We start from the raw sequence: 18,670 nt of genomic DNA, 5'->3' as shown, positions 1-18,670 counted from the left end.
ACCAAAGCTGCTATAAATACTCCTCTTTTGGGTAAGACCCAAGGTAGAATTCTAAGTCGGAAGGTACATTGTATTTAATTTTGAAAGGAACTGCCAAATGGTTCTCCAAAGTTATTACACCATTTCACACGCCCCATCAACGATCCACATGCTGTCACTCCCCATCCCTGCCAGCATTTGGTATTAGCCTGTCCAGTGGGGGTAAACCGGCATCTCGTACTGGTTTTATTCTGCAGTTCCCTGAAGACTAATCGAGTCGAGCACCTGTTACTGTGCTTGATGGCCATTTATAAATCTTCTGTCGTGATGTGTTTATTCAAGGCTTTTTGCAGGGTGACTATCATTAATTCCATTTTATAGATAAGAAAATTGAGACTCAGAAGTCAAGTGATTTGCCAAAGATTCAAAGCTACCAAGTAGCAAACCCAAGTCTTTTATTCATGTCTCCTGAGTCCGACTGGTTTTGCATTTCCAACACCCTGGACTCTTCCTTACAGTGGGTCCCAACGTCAGCTTCCCCATCTGTACCATCCTCCAGGACCCCGAACCTCCTGGCCTATCAGACAAGGATGAAGTCGAAAATCATAGATGTGGAGCAAGGAGGCTGGTAATGTTTTTCAGGTTCGCTGAAAACATCAGTGATTCTCTTTCAAACAGAACTCAGAACCGTTTCCCTCCAACCCTAGGGTCCTTGTGTGAGGCCCGATGCCATCCCAGACAGGATCCACTCTCACTCTCGGCGGCTCAGCGCTGCCAAGCCCAAAATAAACTGTTCTTGTTCAAGGGCAAATGTGTTTCTCTGGACGACGTGCAACTCCCTTCAGCCTATTTGGTTTTAATTCAATCAGTTAAAATAACCACAATTTCTCCTGTCTATATGCCACATTGCACTAAATTAATATTTGGTTGATGAAGTGTAAATGCTCCTAAGTGCTGGATTTTCTCTCATATATCTGGAGGAGATGATGAATATGTAGTGTGTGTTTGGTGATTTTTTCCCCCCCGAGTGTGAGAAGTAAATGTATTTTGGAGGCGGACTGTCATGGAAAATCCCTCCTTTTCCTTGATGCTGAAGGTAAATCACTGAAAGAGCAGTGAGAATGAATACCCAGCTCTGACTGTGCCTGATGCACGGAGCTTGCGTATCGAGAATCTGAGAACCAAGCGAAACGTGTGACCTCCCTTTCGAATCAGGGGGAGCCTGTCCTTGCCGGACGGGCAGCCCAGACGGAAGGCGCCTGTTGCAGTCCTTTTAATCCTCTCTGAGCAGAGTCTTGGATTCCAACCCCCCCCCCCAACTTCAAATAATGAATGAAGTGAATAAGCCATTGAGCTTCTAATTCCATTCAGGGCCTCCGCTCTCCTGCGAGGTGCATCCGGTAGGCCCGACAATGCTGTGGGAGAATTACACTGAGTACTTGGCATAGGCAGCTCTTGAAAAAGCTCCGCCGAGCCGTCTCACAAAGTGGCCAGAGCACCCCATTCAGCCCCTCCCCGGCCTGCTCTCCCGGGAGCTGGGCGTCTGGGGCAGAGTGAAGAAAGGGAAGTGGGGCAGAAGTCTGGGGACAGAAGAGCTGGGCCCCAAACGAAAGGGCCGTGCCAGCGTCTGCGAGAGGGAGAACAGAATAACAGGGACGAGGCTCGGATTCAACAGGACAGGACAGACCTTTAGAGCCTTCTTGAAAAGTATGACTACAGCTTCTTTAACTTTCTTTTCATTCCTCCCTCTGTTTTTCTTTCTTCCCCGATTCATTAAACGCCCAGCGCTACCGTGCGCTGAAGGTCAGATGCCCCTGACGTTTGTACAGCAAACTTGACCTGGCATTTTTAGGAGGAAGGGAAGAAGTCTTCCTTTCAGCCGAGGGGCCCTCTAATGGGTAAAGTGGCGTTCACAGGTCAGCGTTTAAGTGACAGCAGAGACGGCCTTTCCAGGTCCCGTCACACGGCTGCAGGCCTCCATTGTGGTGTTTGAATGTGCAAACACGAGTAGCTCCCTCGCCCGCCCTCTGCCCGAGTGTCCTGAACTCTCGCTGTGATTAATTACAAAGAATTCTCTCTTCTGTGTTAAGAGGTGATGTTACAGAGATGAACCCGTGGTCAGATTGGGGAGGTACTTCTCTTGGGGGTGGGAAGGTGAGCAATTTGGAAGGAGACCAGATCCCGAGCCAGCCATGCCAATGCCATCTAAGGAACTCCTGGGCTGCCGTGTAAGTGGAAAAAGAAAACCTGAAAAAGAGGGGAGACCTCTTTAGAGATTTATCTATCGGTTAGCCGATGATGACAGAACCCTTCCTGAAATTTGGTCCTGGGGCCTAAAACTTAGCTCATGCCTCTACTCAAACTCCAAACAAAAATCTTCCTCAAAGACTTTATGAAAACTCAACTGGGCTGGCACTCCGGAGGAAAAGGTAAATGAGGACGGAAGGAGGAGAATTTTCTCCGTGGCTTGACTGACCACCGAAACCACCCAGGTCAGCCATGCAAATCACTCGCTGCCCGCCCAGTGGGGCTACCTGGGTAATCAGAGGAGCAAAGCTCCCCCTCGAGCAATACGGTAAGCGTGTAAAAAGCGTCAGTCCCACGAACAGAAACATCATGTTGGCTTTATCCAAAGAAAACCCAAACAGATACCGGAGTCTATTAATGAGTGAGCCATGTCTACGTTAGTTTTTTTTTTCTTTTAACGCAAACATTCCTGATAAACAGCACATGTTTAAAGCAGATTTCAGTACACTCTAGGGAAAGACAGGTCACACATATTGGTTCTGCAGTATCAGAAATTTCCAAAATAAACCAAGCAGGTGGGTAGAAATAAGGCGTTTTGTCTTGGTGGCAGATATATACCCTTTTCTGAGCTAAGTGCTCTACTAGCCTTCTGATAGCATGACGTGTCAGAGCCAGAAGTGGCCTTCAAGATCTAGTCCGACCCCTCCATCAATGGGAGAGAAAGCTAAAAGTGCTTTAAAAAAAAAAAGCCAGGAGAATCTTGAGAAGATTCCAGGTGATGTCAACAGATACTACATGTCACCTGCTCAGACCCTTCCGGCAGAAAGGATCGACTCAGCCCCCCCCTGTCTTATCTTTGACTCAGGGATGGTGTAAATCCCACCCATGGAGTTCAAGCTTTCTTGCTGAGCAGCTGCTTATTTTGAAGTTAACAGAGGCCAAGGAAGCCCATTGTGAAATGTTTGTTTGGAGGACCAGAATCTAAACTCCCCTCCCCCTGTTTGTCATGGTCACTTTTATTTTTAAGATGACAGACATGAGCTGCAGGAGGGGAGAGACCCCAGCTGTGCCAGGAATAAGAGGATCCCCTTTTCTGGTGTGCTGTTTTCCGTGTGCTTCTAAGGGCACCGGGTGTATCACCAAGGCTGAGGACAGGACCGCGAGCGTGGTAAACAATGTGACAAGTCCCCTTCCTGTCGTGTCCCTGAGTGGCCAGCGCAGTCAACACATAATTAGACGATCTACATTTGCACTGTTGCTGTTGACAACTTCATTAGCCCTGTGATATTCAGCTGGGTAATTCATTTCCCGAGCATGGCAATCTCTCCTGATATGCCTAATGGGTTGAATGTGATTTTGTAAGCTTTTGAAGATGAATGTCTCCCCTTGTGCTTAGCTTTGCCCTAATATGGGAAACAATGATAGCCACCGTTAGGAAACAACATTGTAGTGCTTGACTTTTGGGTGCAGGTTGGGTCTCCAAACCACAAAGGCAGGAAACATTAGTAATTGCAGTGACACTCTAGATGTGGGTCACTTAATGTCCCTTGTAATGGCGTTTTTGTCTGCCTCTGCATTTAACCTTCATATGCCCAGGGCATTCCACAAAATAAGGTGGCCTGACATAAAATTAGTTCATTAATGGTTCCAGGGCTGGGGTGGACTTTGGCAATGCTGTCCTGAAATGAGAGAACCAGATGAGAAGCAAGAATTATGACCCTTGTGTAGTACCCAACATCCAAGCTGTAAGTTTTCTTTAAACCTGGGAACAAACATAAAAGATACATTCCTCTAAGTTCTCTTTAACTCTCATAAGTATGATGAGTAAGTAGTTATACTACTTTAAAGCGTGTATGTATCAAATATCATCCGCTGTGCACGGACCCTGACCCCTGAGCTGCAAGGCAACATTAAAGGCGAGTGAGACCGGAGCCCTGCCCTCACACCACCTCAGCCCAGCAAGGACAGCACAGCCCCGAGCAACTCAACGGAAGCCAGGCCGTTCTGAGAGCGCTAACAGAGTTACCCACACCACGGGGAGAGAAGACACTCGTTCTGTCTGGGAGCATGAGAGAGACTGTTAATATGCAATCTCCGAAGCCGGCCTCCTTCACCCACCAGCCAATCCGAATTCTCGTGAGTGTCCTAAGGATCTCACTCGAGTCCACTGCTTAGTTCTGAGAAGTAGGACTCCCCACCTTACCCGATTCTGGGTGCTTCTTGGTCATCAATGGAAAGGATCAGTTCCAAGTACCAAGCATCCCAAATGCAAAGGAAGGTCAACATCAAGATAGGTCTCAGACTCTCGCAGCTTATCCTTTTATCTCCCACTGCATCTGTTTCCTTGATTTTATAAAAGCGGATCCAACTAGACAGACTCTTTCTAATTGGCAGCTAGAAAACAGACAGATTCTGTGCTCACATGTTTAACTACAGATATTTTTGATATTAAAATTTTCTTTATAAATAAAAAGGAGGAAGAAGAGAATACAGAGGAAGAGAAGGAAGAGTCTGCCTAACATTCAGCAGTCATTCACCCTTCAGTGTTATAATTCACCAGCTGGACCACTTTGACTCGTGTATTGGATGCTTGCTTCCTTCATGGACTGCAGCTTCCATGCTTCCTGTGAAGCAGGAAGGTGAAGGTTCCCATGGTCTGATGGCTGCATGCACACAGGGTTTGACACTCTGCTGAAACCATGCGGTTTGCCAACTGCGTTACTGCCCTGACCTGAGTAAACCCTTTCTCTCAGTCGTGCGTCTATGAATTCTCAAATCCCAGGACACGTGCAATTTCACATTTAAGTTATTTGAGAATTCTAACTTTCGTAAAGTGAAGATGCAAAGGTCTGGCCGCTTGGGCTTTGAGCTACAAACAAAAGACCTCCCCAGGGAAACGGTCAAAAGGAGATGCAGAGGGTTCCAACATCTGTGTGATGGCTCATCGTCCTGCCCCATGACCCCCTCGCTCGGTCCCATTCTCGCTGCACAGAGGCATGGTCCGGATCCACGTAGCCACCCATTTATTGTAAAAGCTCTTCTTGATGGGAAACTCCAGCATATCAAAGAATGCAGATGGCCTTGGGGGTGGCTGTAAGAAGTGACCTGTGCTAATTCCTCTCGGAGAGATTTAGGTGAATACTGCCACCTATTGATAGGTGAAGTACATGCCACAAATTCCTACTTGGACCTGCCACTGTGCTAATGCTTATCAGACCAGATCTCATTACTGTGTTGGCCAAAACATATTAACAGCCCTAAGTTCATAGTTCTTCATATCTTTGTAATGAAAAATAAATATGTAATACTAGTTTATAACAACTCACAAACTGTATTTCTGGTAACAGGCAAAGGACTGAGCCACACATGCCGTGAGCTGTGCAGACAAGAGATCTGGGTGTGAGTCCCAGCTCAGCGCTTCCGTGCTGCAACAAGCACCTCCGACAAGTTAACGAGTCTCCCTGCACCTTAGTTCCCTTGGCGGCAGAAAGTGGATAGCCCTCTCTGTGGGGTGTGAGAGGAGCGATACTGCCGCTCAGCACACAGGAGGTGTTTAATAAGCAGCAGCATTTGTTATTATTTTTCCACAGTGCTATTAAAAGTAACTATCTGTGATGTAATGATTGGTGGTGATACGACAGACCACAGCACTATCAGACTGGTGAACTGTTCCCCACTGGATAGTACTATCGGACTCCAGGGAACTGTTCTGCGCTGTTCAACGCTGCTCAGTACCCCTCAGCAACACTGCTTGTCTCGTACAGTCGCTTTGACACCCCAAATTAGGACAGTGTGAACATAAATATTAGAACTTTAAGTGTGCCAATTGAGAAAATGAGGATAAATGGGCTTCATTACCAAACGTCTCCTGACTGCCCCAGAGGATATATGGGGCTGAGCAGATAAAGAATTATGATAAAACTTCGGGGCTGTGGATAAATGGGGCTTTGTGACCTGCTGGATAAGGTTGAGACTTAGAGCCAGACCTAGGAGGTTCACATTCCTTCCTCGGCATGGTGTGGGGGATCCCGGGCTCACCCAGACAATAGGGGATTCATAGCTGGAGAATTCTAATGATGACTGAAAGGAGGGTGGCAGGCAGAACAAGAAGACTTTTCAGAAACAGGGACCCTGATTATCACATCGGTGCTGCAGCCCGGCGAGAGGCTGCTGAGAGGCGGTGTGAGGCCGTTCTTGGAAAGCCGTCAGTGGAGTGTTTGTAACCTCCTTAAGAGAATTCCATTTCTCAAAAACGCAACGCTGGAAAATCTCACATGATTCGTTCGGATAAACACTCTGTCATCAAATCACACTGGAAGTCATGCAAACCCTATCTTTCTGAAGAGAGTCTTTTTGAGTGTCATGAGTCCAGTCTCCAAGACTTAGACAAGGAGAAAAAAAAACCAAAAAAACCCCACAAAAACAAAAGAGAGTTTCTCAGGTTATTTTGGGACCTTTACTTTTAGTTTGAAAGGTCAACTGGTGCTTTAAACAAAATAATCAAGAACTGCCATGCCTACGAACAGTCTGCACCTTTTGAAAAGGTCTGCTTTCGCATTGAATAGCCAACGCCGTCCCCCACCCCTTTTGCTTTTTCTCTTTAGGGCTTAGAAACGGAGAGGGAGGAGGAGGAAGAGTTTCACATTCATTACTAACAACTTCGCACATAATAAGCATGTTCAGATACACCCTGGGGTGTTAGTTTTCTTTTCCTATTTTTTTTGTCTCCTTTTTAGCAGCTTTCGATAAGTAGCACATTTTATTTTTGAGAAAAGAATCGGAGCGGGCATTGAGCGGCCGCACCCTAAGGAAGGTCAGGAGATTAGGGAGCGGAAGTAGGCTGGCCAGACTCCGCTGACCACAGTAAGGGACTGCCGCTTTCTTCCCATAATTTAATTTCGAGGCTCCAATGAAAAGGTACCTCTAAAAAAAAACTGCTGAAAAAAAAGTGAAAAATTGTTAGAAAATGGTCATCAAAAAGTGATCAATTTAAATTTATGTCTTACAAACAAACCACACGGAACTAACCACAGGGCAGACATGCATTTGCAATGATATATGGACAGGCTCAAAATACGGGCATGATTTTGCAGGAGAGAACGAACATTAGTAGCTTCTCACATTGGTGGGCTTTGGCCTAATTTCATGAGTATTCTGAAATTCTAAATACAGCACTTCACAAATCAGGGAACAGTAAAATAAAAGGAACCTTTGAATTTAACTGACCCAACTCCCTCATTTTGGAAGCAGGAGAACTGAGGCCTCGTGACAGTAACTTGCCCAGGGTCACACAGCTGGGGAGGAGCCGCGTGAGGACGCAAGCTCAAACTGCCCCTCTCCCCGGCAAACTGGGGTCCTCTCCACTGAGCTGCAGAACTCCGAGACAAGAAACCACAGAGCCGCACGTCTCCCCCAGGAGCCCCTTTCCAAGGAAACTGCACCTATTCCCCTGCAACCAGCCCCGCACGTTGCCCCAGGTGGTTCATCTGTCACACCTGGAATGACCTCTTTAGCTGCTACTAAATGGCTTCCTCCAAACAGATTAGGTACATTCACAGGTCTCCAAGGACCCAATCTCCTGCTCTTTTCTCTGTCTTCAAAAGGTACGCAGACCATGCCATGAATGCCCGGATGCTCTCTATGTCTGTGTACTGGGGTCACCTGCCATCATGCAGGTTCAAATTTTACAAGTCAGCTTCTCTCTCACTCACTCTCATTTCCTCCCTCGCTTGCTCACCTGCACCTCTGACTGCCTCCCCTGTTCGACTCCTAATTCACACTTCACAGGCCCTCCCCATCAGAGTCTTCCTGCTTCCAGGTTCTCCCCACTCCAGTCCATGGTCCACAGTGGCGAGGCCAGAGGGATCTTACTCAGCTCTGCTGACAATCTCCTGCTCAAGTCCCCGTCACCTGCAGAATAAAGTCCAAACCCTTCAACCTAACATTCAAGCACTCCCCAGTCCAACCCTTGCCTACTTTTGGAATCTAAATCCCAATAGATGCCCCCTCACCGCTTGCCAAATATTCCAAGAACTCTCTTCCTCCAATCCCTAGAGGTCTTCCTTCCTCCACATACAGTTCAAATGCAACCAGCCATGTGAATCTTTCCTGACTGTCCCAGAAGGAAGTAATAGTTCTTTTGTCCTCCCTCAGCACGTTGCTCATACTTTTTTATGGCATGTTATTTAATTCTGCCCTGTATTATAAGCTGCACCTCTTTCGCTACACGGCTCTCTTTTATCTTTGAAAAGATGCCTGGTTCACCTTTGTGCCCCCTCCTCACCACTGTGCTTCATCAAATGCTTTGCATATAGTAAGTGCTTTTCTTTCTTAATATTTACTGAGCACTTGCTACCTGCAAGATACAAACTGTAAGGGCAGGAGGAAGAAGATGCAAAATAATTAAAATGCAATCCTTCTCTTCCACAGAGCTTTAGTCAGTGAGACATGTTCGCCACTAACCCAAGCCAGTGAACTAAGTGTGGGGGTGGAACCGGGTGGAGCACAAGCGCTGAGTAGGGAACAAACATTCTCAGTGTTCCCAGCCAGAGCGCTGGTGTTATGATGTGGAGGGCGGGGCGCTGGGGGAGGCGCGGAGGGACAGAAAAGGCGAGGCTGCTGTGAAATCCTGTCTCTGCGCTGTGGTCATTATTAAGAGTCCTGTCTAGGTCCGGCCGATCCAACCCACCTTTCCCCTACTACCAGAGTAATCTTCCTAAAGCAAGATTCATTCAGGTCATTTAACTCCCTGTTCAAATGTTTGCTGGTGAAGGAATCAGGCATCCGATAATAGCAGGCTTATGCTAGGAATTATGGAGAATATCAGTTTATAGAGATGAGACAAACTCCAGGAAGCAGCTGGAGAACAAAAAGCAAGAACACGCTGTCAGAGTGCTGGGAGGAGGGGACCAGAAGTGTGTCATCCGTGGGGTTCATCAAGAAGAAATAACGAGACAAGCAAGCCTTCAATGGATGGCCACTTGGCAAGAAAAATCAGATGTACTAAGTGAACTTTAGGGTCCCTTTCAATTCTCAGATTCCATTTAGTCTTTGAGATGGTTTATTCATTCATTCAATAAATACACGCTAAGCACTTCAATAAAACATTTGTTAAATATTTATTGAATGCCTTCTACGTGCCAGGAACTCTGCGAGGCACTGGGAATAGAGCAGCTGAAGAAGAGACGTTGCATGTAAATTCTTACACTATAATGCGGGTGACTGATGCTAAACAAGTGAGTGCAGCAAAGCAACGGTGGAAGGGTCCAAGGTGCTCCAGGACCACAAAGCAGGGAGCCTCACAGCCCAAAGACTAGAAAAACATCCCCGAGAAGTGATGTTTAAGCCAAGACTCCAAGGCACAGGTGGCAAACACAGGGCCTGCAGGCCAAATCCAGCCCTCCACCTTGTTTTATCCAGCCTACCACCGTGTTTCTACCTGGCAGCAGCACCGAGCTCCATGCCCCTAGTTAAGGAGTAGTTACATTTATACAGTCCTAAAATTACTTTTGTCCCTTTGAAGGCAACTATGAGGCTGATGTGGCCCCCAGTGAAAATGAGTTTGACACCCCTGCTCCAAAGCTACACATGAGCTAGACAAAGGGGGCTGGGCATTCAAGCAGAAGAATCTCATATGCAGAATTCCAGAGTCAAGAGGGTATGGCCCATCCAAGGGATTGAAAGACATTCAAAAAGACAGCATGGAGGGTAGGTAAGAAGGTGGCAAGAAATTAGGCAACAGGTACATGGAGCCAGATTGTGCAGAATTTTGCTAAAGTATGTCAAAGACTTTGTGTCTCATCAATAGGCTTTTGGTAACATGAAAGTATCTGGCACAGTGTATCTAACCTAATAAGTGCTTTAATACATGTCTGTGGGACAGTGGAGTGACGGAAGCATGGGTGAATGAGTGGATACGCTTTGCCTGGGATGAGGGTTTATGAAATGAATTGCCCCAGGAAGCAATGCCCCTATTATGGGATGCAGTGCCCCCTTAGGTTTGCATATTGATCATGTGACACAGCCCTGAACCTTAGAAAAGTTACTGAGTCACCTGGCTTACCCCAGCAGGTGGCATTTGAGTAAATCTGCATTAAAGTCTAAGTTTTTCTGCAGATAAGGATAAAGTTTTACCTGGCACTCATTTAGGCTAAAGCTGAGAAAGTGTAGCCTGACTCCTCCTTAATCCTTGATGAAAAACAGTCTTCTGAACCTCAAGAGCATGAATATTCCCAAATTAGATTATTTGTAGCAAAGCTTCCCTGGACAAATGAGTCCAAGGAGAGAGAGAGAGGGGAAAAAAAATACATATTCCAGAGAGATATTTTGCACTTTGAACAAGAAAGAAAAAGTCGGACAATTCTGAAAAGCTGAACGGAGCTCCTCCTCTAAGTCCAGGTTTCATGAGTCACTCACTGAGCCTTACCTCCGACCCCACCTCCAGCACCACACTCGTCAGGGACCAGCGAGCTGCCAGGTGAGGGGCCGTCTCTAGAAAGGGGGAGATTTTCAGGAATACAGGATGCCATTCCCAGGATTCTAATTAATTACCCGGACAAAGATGAACACTCTACCCTCATGCTTCCAAGCAAGAGACTTTCTCGTGATTTGCTACCGTCATTCAAAATTGGGGAGTTGATTTGGCTCCAGGTATAAATAACTAGACCAGAGTCAGTGCCTAGTAGGAGGGTCCAGAATTATTTCTGAAGTCGTCCCAGCAGCTAAGCTTTCATTTGGCAGAGAAAGACAATCTGAATAAAGCTTTAGAAATATTCTTAAAGCTGTTGCTAGGGCTGTATCGCTCTGTGTGCAGAGGGGGTGGTGTGGTATTCATTTGTGCGCTCAATCAGCAATGTCTCCCTAACACAACAAGCAGCCTGTGAAGGTCAATTGCCATTTTATTTCAGAGAGAAACACGGAAAATGCCTACATAAGCGGTTTTCTAGGAAATCCGTTCTGTGTGTCTTTTTAGTCCTGTAAAGCATAGCGCTGTGAAAGGGGCCAGGTGCACCCAAACGTGGCTCACGTGGAGGAGGTGCTGGAATCTTCCTCCTAAGAGGGAGCCTCGGGGTGCCAAGTCCCGGGTCTGCAGATCTTGCTCCGGCAAAGTCGAAGCAGGCTGAGCGCCCCGACTGGATTGGGAGCTTTCTTAAGGTGTCTCTTGCTCCTGCTGGGAGCCTGACAAGGACTGCACAGGTGCCCTGAGGTGAGAGTGCGGCTGCCACCTGTGTGCTTCTAGTCCCGGGCAGCTGTGGGAGTAAGGGGGTGGTGAGTGGCCCCGGACAGCTGTAGATCATTTGCAGTCACAGATTGCCGGGTGGGCTCTTGGATGCCAGACGGTGTTTCTTTCCTGCGGCTGATGCAGTGCAAAGCTAGCCGGCTGCCTCGCTGCCCCTCTCCTCCTCCGTGAGTGACAGCCTGTTCCAATTCAGTCTTGTCTGCTGTGAGGCTCCTCGTCCCTGCATTCTGTTTCTAATGGACCTCACAGATACAGTGGGCTAAAGGCAGGCTGAAGGCATGGCATCCTTTTACTACATGCACGAGAGCCTGGGAAATCACGCCTTCCCAGGACTGCAGTCCCAAAATACATTTAGTTTCTGAGCCCAGCTGTCTCCCTCTTCCCTTCTCTCCCTGTGCATCATTTGCTCTTTTATTTTGTGTTAAGAGTAGCTTAGTGATCATGGACTTCGGCTCTTGCCTGTAGTGATCCTGTTCGCATTTTATTCCTCACACAGAATAGGAAGGAGGCTCGCTTGCTTTGCTCAGAGGCTGAGCCACCGGAGAAAGCAAAGCCAATGTGATTTATTGAATGAAAGCACTGGACAACTACCAACAACCTGTTCCTCTGCTGCCCCAAACAGCCGAAACTGGTAAGTCAGATTGGTCGTTGTCTTTCTTCACGTGAATGCGGGGCTTTCCTAGTCACTGATTATTTTTCAAGTGTGTATGTGTTGCTGTGGTTTAAAGGATATTAAAATTCTGCATCTTCCAAACTTAGCTGCAGGTGGTCTGTGGAGAATACAAGCACACACAGTCCTGGGGCCACACCACCACACATGCCCCTGTGGGGAGGCAGATTGGGGGTGGGGAAGCCCCGTTTCTGATCACTGAGCTTTTTGTTTGCAGCAAGCTTAAGGACATTGTGTGCTTGCATAACTGATTAGCGTTAGCTATGAAAAAGCAATTATTCTTTTGTCGTGTGAGATTTTTCTAATCTGGTTCCCAGGTACCTACAAAATACCTGTTGGATCAGGTAAAGATGGGTCCCATCATGCTACTAATCCTGAATACAAACTCAGATATATTGCTGCCTTTAATCCAGTCTGTAGCTTGGCTATGCAGAGTAGAAGGCAGCCTTCTGTCCATCCTGGGTCAACGTGCCCATAAATGACACGGCTATGATGTTCAGGATGCCTGCCAGGGGGACACAGTGAACATGCTGCTTGCAAGCCCTTGCTCGACTCACTGTCACTTTTGTACCCACGTTCCTTAAATCCTTTCTTTATTCCATGGTTGCTAGTGTGCACAAGGTTGGAAGGGGGATGTTCTAAGTGTCCTGTTGCCGTGCTGGTCACTAGCCAGCCAGGGATGCTAGAAGTACCACCGGTAATCAAGGCTGTTGTTTCCTATGTTGGGCCCCCAGAGTCCCCATTCTCATTTGACTTCTTCCTTTCCTAAGTCAGAGGGAAGCCCACCTCCATAGGAGGGGAAAGTGAAGGGAGCAAGCTACTGCTTTTGCTACCACCACCGCCACGTCACCTTGGTCTCTTGTTTGCCTGGTTACTGCAAGGCTTGGTGGCCCATCGGTCCATCTCCGGTGGGCGCAGAGTCCCATATACATGTCGTGCGTAGTTTCATGTCTTTGGTGCGCTCCATCTGCAGTGTGTCACTGGCCATTCAGGTGAAGCTGTGGCCTTGGGTGCTGACAGAGATGGATGATGCTGGAACAGTGAGCAGCATGCTTCTCTAAATAAAAAACAAAGTTGGGACATCTGAGAGATGGGTGACATTCTTGCCTAGTAGAAAGTATCCCCAGACCACTCAATCAAAAGGGCAGGGGCATTCTCCCAGGAGTTGACACTGGAACAGGAAGAAGACAGGATTGCCTGGTGGTTAGAGATGTCAGCATAGCAGTGCACTTTTGCCGTGTCTTTGGGAAAGACTAAGCCTGTGTCTTTGGGAAATTGCCCTATGCCCCCATCCCCATTCCTCCATTCCTCCCATTCCTAATTGTTTCAAAGACGACGTGCTAAGCTCAATTAATGTGTCCATGAGATACATCTTGTTAAAGGGCCCAACGGGTAATCAAGACCATTGTTCACGCGAGTCAATCCAGAGATTGACCACACGTTAGAAACCCACAGACACACATGTACGTGGGGACACACAGCACTCTGAAGGACGCATGACCATACTTGAGGGATGTGGGGGAGGGGGAGGAGGGACAGAGCTGGAAAATATAAATAGGTCGTGTAAATAACTTTCCAGTACTGATCAGTAATAACTGATTTTCTATTCTCCTGGGCCAGGATATGGAAATTGTAAGTGTTTTGAAACAAACATGCAAATATCTGGGGGCAGTTAGTTCAAGAATGAGCAGAATTCACGTATGGCACTTACAACTACTTTCAGTTGTTCAAATTACCCCCATACCCAAGTACATGGAATTAGCAGATACAAATGTACTATGATTTGAGGAATTCTAGATGGCTCATTTGCTTAAAAAAACACTGTCCCATCTCTAAGATTAAGGTACTTGAAATTCTTTCATCAGGGATTCAGTTAACTAATGCTGTCCTTTATAAAGTACAAATACTCTTAGTATTCGAGAAAGAATAATTAAGCCGCTGACGCCTTACCATAAATGAATACATTAAAACCCAAAGGATGTTGCATTAATATTACATTAATTCTATTGCTTTTGATTTATTTCATACCTTTCTCCAAGAACTGCCCTCATAATTATTATTTCACTCTTAATCCGGAAACAAAGTGGCCTCTAGGACGAGCTATTTCCTTCTGTTTCCGGAATGCCTGGGTTAGACAGTAGCCTCCAGACTTCCTTCAGGCCCTTGGGAGTCAAGGTGGGGAAAGCTGAACACACTCTCTCTCCCCTTCTCCCCGTCTCCCCTCTTCCTCCCGAATTCCCTTTTTTTCCTTCAGTTACTGGTGAACATTATGCACCTGTCAACCAAGCAAAGCTCACAGAAGTTATCCTCAGGTTTCCCGATTCCTTTAGCTGCACCTCTGCCCCATCTGATCACTGGCATCATTTGGTCCTTTTTACTTCTTTTATTTTTTAAATCTGTCCAGCCCTCTCTATCCCTATGTCATATGCTGTAGTTGGGGTCACAGGGACTTTTTCAAGAGTGTCACGCTTGGTTGTGCCCTGTCGCTGGTTCCACCACACCCACCTCCCCTTCAAACCAGCTTCGCGATGCTACCAGAGTAATTCTTGAAGAATGAGGAGCTCGGATTTTCCTTAAAGTTCTCTGGTGCTTCTGTTTTGTGAACCGGTGGAAGCCTGTACCCACCATGGCATACAGAGCCCCTGGTGGCCTGGCCCCGCTACCTCTCCAGGCCCTCTCCCAGGGTGCTGGAACAGTGGACCTAATACACCGTTCAGTCACAGACCTACCAGCTGCAGAGTGGTATTGGACATCTTCGTGTCCTAACCTAAGATACTGTATGTACCTGGCTGCCTTTTTCTGCCCTTCCCGCTAGCTGATTCCTCATCCACTGTGCAAAATCCTACCCAGGGGCCACCTTCTCTAATCTGTGTCCCCACACCCCCTTCTCCCATGACCACTTCTGTGACCCATGAAATTAATCGCTCACCCCTCTGGGCTATTTCTTTGCCTTAGGCATTTGAGAGAGTGTTCAGAGGTTAAGATCTCAGAACCAGACCCCTATTTCCTGGGCTTGAATCCCAGATCTGGCCTCCAGCAGGGCCTCACTTTCTGACTACGTAACATACGGACACCAGTAGTTCTTCTGGCCATAATGGGATTCAGTGAGCTGATACAGATAGAGGCTTTATTCTAAATAGTTTCTGGCTCACAGAGAGTGCCATAGAAGTAAAAGCTATTATTATTATTATTATTCCATAATTTTATATATCACACTATTTCATAGCTACACTTGAATAGCTGTTTTCCTTTTTAGCCTATGAGCTCCTTGGAGCAAGGCAGGGTGATCAACTTGTTTGAATTTGCTGAGGACTCCCCAGCTTTAGCGAAGTCCTGTATCCTGGGAGGCCCCTCAGTCCCAGGCAAACCGAGGCAGTCTGAGGAATGCTATCCCACTCACCTTTGAGTCCCCAGGGCCTATCACAGGGTACCTAAGTTACAAAATGGGTCATTCATAAGGGTTTATTGAACTGTAAAATCAGTACTGATTGTCTTTCTACCGTTTTCCTCATAAACATGCCTTCAAAGTTCAAAATAATCAGTCTTCTTCTTGCTGCGAAGTCACAGACGACTTTTCAAAACTGATCACTGAATAACTGAATACATTATTTCCAAAAAATGCACAGGCACTGGAAAGGATGCTTCCCCCTGTTATGTATCATCAGTGTAATAGAATTAGCCGCCCTTTAGCAATCAAAGACCTGCTTGTCATGTTAACAGCTGGTGGGAATAGGAAGGGGGGCCACATTTTCTTTGCTGTCTAGCGACAGGCAGGTTGAAGTCTGAAGGTCCCTAGTTCACGTCACAGCCTGAAGAGCAATCTTGTCGCAGTCAGAAATGTTGCCTTCACTGAATGTATCTGTCTACCCAGCTGTCAAAAATGACCAGAGCTCCCATTTCTAATACGCTTTGTCTAGCAACTGCTCCTCATACAAACAGGCTCGGATCTTTTCCCACAGCACAAACAGAGTGATGAGAAAGTCCCCCAAGCTGTCTCCTATGAAACAGACTCTGGACATGCTGGACTACATTATGAGGCAAGATCTTGTCTTTAGAATCAAGGTCTAGAGAGGAGAAGCTGACAGGCAGCCAGGCCAAGCTCCCTCAGGCAGAATAACAGCGGAGTTCCTAAGAGCATGGGCTTAAAAGTCAGAGTTCAAATCCTGCCTCCTCCATGTACCAGCTCTAGGATCTTGGACAAATCGCCTCATTTCCCTGGGCCTGTTTCTTATTTGTAAAGTGAGAATACAATAATAGTACTGATTTTCTCAAAGGGTTTTATTACATTTTGTCTTAGCCTGTGCAAACAAAGCCTGAGGCAAAGCCAACTGGGAACGTTCTACTGGGTACTGGGAGATACAACCTCAGGGCATCAAGAGGATGGAAAAGGGGACAGGAGTCAAGGACGGAGGGAAACAACTCCGGGTGGAAATGGAATTAGCAAGGCTTCACAGGAAAACCCACCTGGGTTTTCGTAAGTGATTGCTTCCAAGAAGCCCTCAGATCAGTCCAAGGGAGAGGAATGCAGAGGAAATTGCCTGCTGGCTGCTTCCAATCTCCTGTCTCTCGCTGGCCCAGCTTTCCCCATTTCCAGATCACGTCAGCCAGCCCTCAGGGTAGCCATGAGGGAAGGGGAGCCCCGCTCCATGGGTCTGGCGGGGTCAAAGCTGCTGTAGCAGCGAGCGTCCCAGCAATCGTGATGGAAGCCCTGGCAGAAGCCGCCCTTCACTTGAGAAGGCTGTGGTGTTAGGAGGAAGGATGACGGCAGCAGCCGAGGCTTACTCTCTGTTGCACGTGAGCGAACAGCTGAAGCCAAGGGGAAGGGCGGTTTCAAGGTAAACCGGAGGCGGCTCCACGATGCACAGTTACCCGTGCCATTTTAGACCCAGACTCTGCAGGCCGCTGTCACTGCTTCCTCACAGCTGGGCTCTAGCTGTGCACACAGGCCCTCCAGCAGTGTCACTGAGACCAGGTGGTAATACATCAAAGAACAAAAGTTTTTAATTTTCATAATGCCCAACTTATCAATTCATTTTATGGTTTATGCTGTTGTGCTTCCTCTGAGAACTCATTCTTATTCAAGTTCACAAAGATATTCTATTTTTTCTAAGTTTTATAGTTTTAGCTTTTGCAGTTGTTTCATTTCAAATTAATTTTTATAAATGATGTAAAAGTAGAGGCTGGGGGAGGCTGCATATAGATTTCCCATTGTTCCAGCACTGTCTGTTGAAAAAATTCTTTTTCCCTACTGAATTACCTTGACACCTCTGTCAAAAATCAACTGATTACATATGTGCAGGCTACCTCTGGGCTCTCTTTTCTGTCTCATTCACCTAAATGTACAGCGATCTTTGCACCAACGTATCACATGTCTTGATTCCTACATCTTTACAGAAGGTCTTGAAATTAGGTAGTCTAAGTCTTCCAACTTTGTTCTTGTGTTTCAAAGTCATTTTGGCTAAAATATTTAGACCATTCCATTTTTATAAAACATTTCAGAATCACTTGTCAATCTCAAAAAATCCTGCTACAACTTTTATTGGGATTGCACTGGAACTACAGCTCGATCTGGAAGACATATCAACAACACTAATTCTAATGCTCTAACACATGAACAGGGTATCTCTCTCTATTTATTCAGGTCTTAAGTTCATTCATTAATGTCATATAGTTTTAAGTGTACATGGTTTGCATATATTTTGTTGTATTTATTCCTAAGTGGATTTATTTGATTATTCTACAGAACTTCCGTGTCATCTATAAATGAAGACTGTCTTGCTTTTTTCTCTCCAATCTATACTCCTTTATTTTGCTTGTCTTATTTCACTGGCTTGGATGCCCAGTACAACAGAAAGGGTAAAAGGGAGCATTTTGGTCTTGAATCTGATCCTATAACGAAGCACTTGGTCTTTATCACTAAATATAATGTTGCCTCTACATTTTTGTAGATTCTCTTGATCAGACTGACAAAATCCTTTTTATTTCTGAAAGTTTTTTGTATCATAATTAGGTGTCGAATATTGTTAAATGCTGCTTTTTCTGTATCTATTAAGATGATATTTTTTTTCCTTTATTGTGTTAATGTGAATTACATTGGTAGGTAGTTGAATGTTAAGCTACCCTTGCTTTCCTGGAGTAAACCTGCCTTGACTATGATGTATTCTTGTTGTGTATTTTTTTGTAATGGTATCATTGCTTTTATCTATTTTTTTTATTTTTAAGTATATTGTATTGATTATGCTATTACAGTTGTCCCAATTTTTTCTCCCCTTTATGCCCCTATCCACTCTACACACCCCTCCAACCTGCAGCATTCCATGCCCTTATTTCATGTCCATGGGTTGTGCCTATAAGTTCTTTGGCTTCTCCATTTCCTATAATATTCTTAATAACCCCCCCACCATCTATTTTGTGTCTACCATTTATGCTTCTCATTCCCTGTACTTTTTTCCTCCATTCACCCTTCTCCCTCCCCAATGATAACCTTTTATCATTTGTGATCTCCATTCCTGTGATTCTGTCCCTTTTCTAGTTGT

General features: G+C 46.1%; 1 protein-coding gene across 1 annotated transcript in view; it reads left to right on the top strand.

The window, feature by feature from the left end:
• The window catches only part of ANKFN1 (ankyrin repeat and fibronectin type III domain containing 1), a 309,928-nt gene that overhangs the window by 146,236 nt on the left and 145,022 nt on the right, over positions 1–18,670 (top strand). The window contains exon 3 of the mRNA XM_028521748.2: positions 11,961–12,095. The gene's annotated coding sequence lies outside the window, so the exon portion shown is untranslated. The remainder of the gene's footprint in view (positions 1–11,960; positions 12,096–18,670) is intronic.

This window comes from Phyllostomus discolor, chromosome 8, assembly GCF_004126475.2.
Source record: "Phyllostomus discolor isolate MPI-MPIP mPhyDis1 chromosome 8, mPhyDis1.pri.v3, whole genome shotgun sequence".
In the NCBI taxonomy this organism is placed as follows: domain Eukaryota; kingdom Metazoa; phylum Chordata; class Mammalia; order Chiroptera; family Phyllostomidae; genus Phyllostomus; species Phyllostomus discolor.
This window is presented reverse-complemented; position numbering and strand designations above follow the sequence as displayed.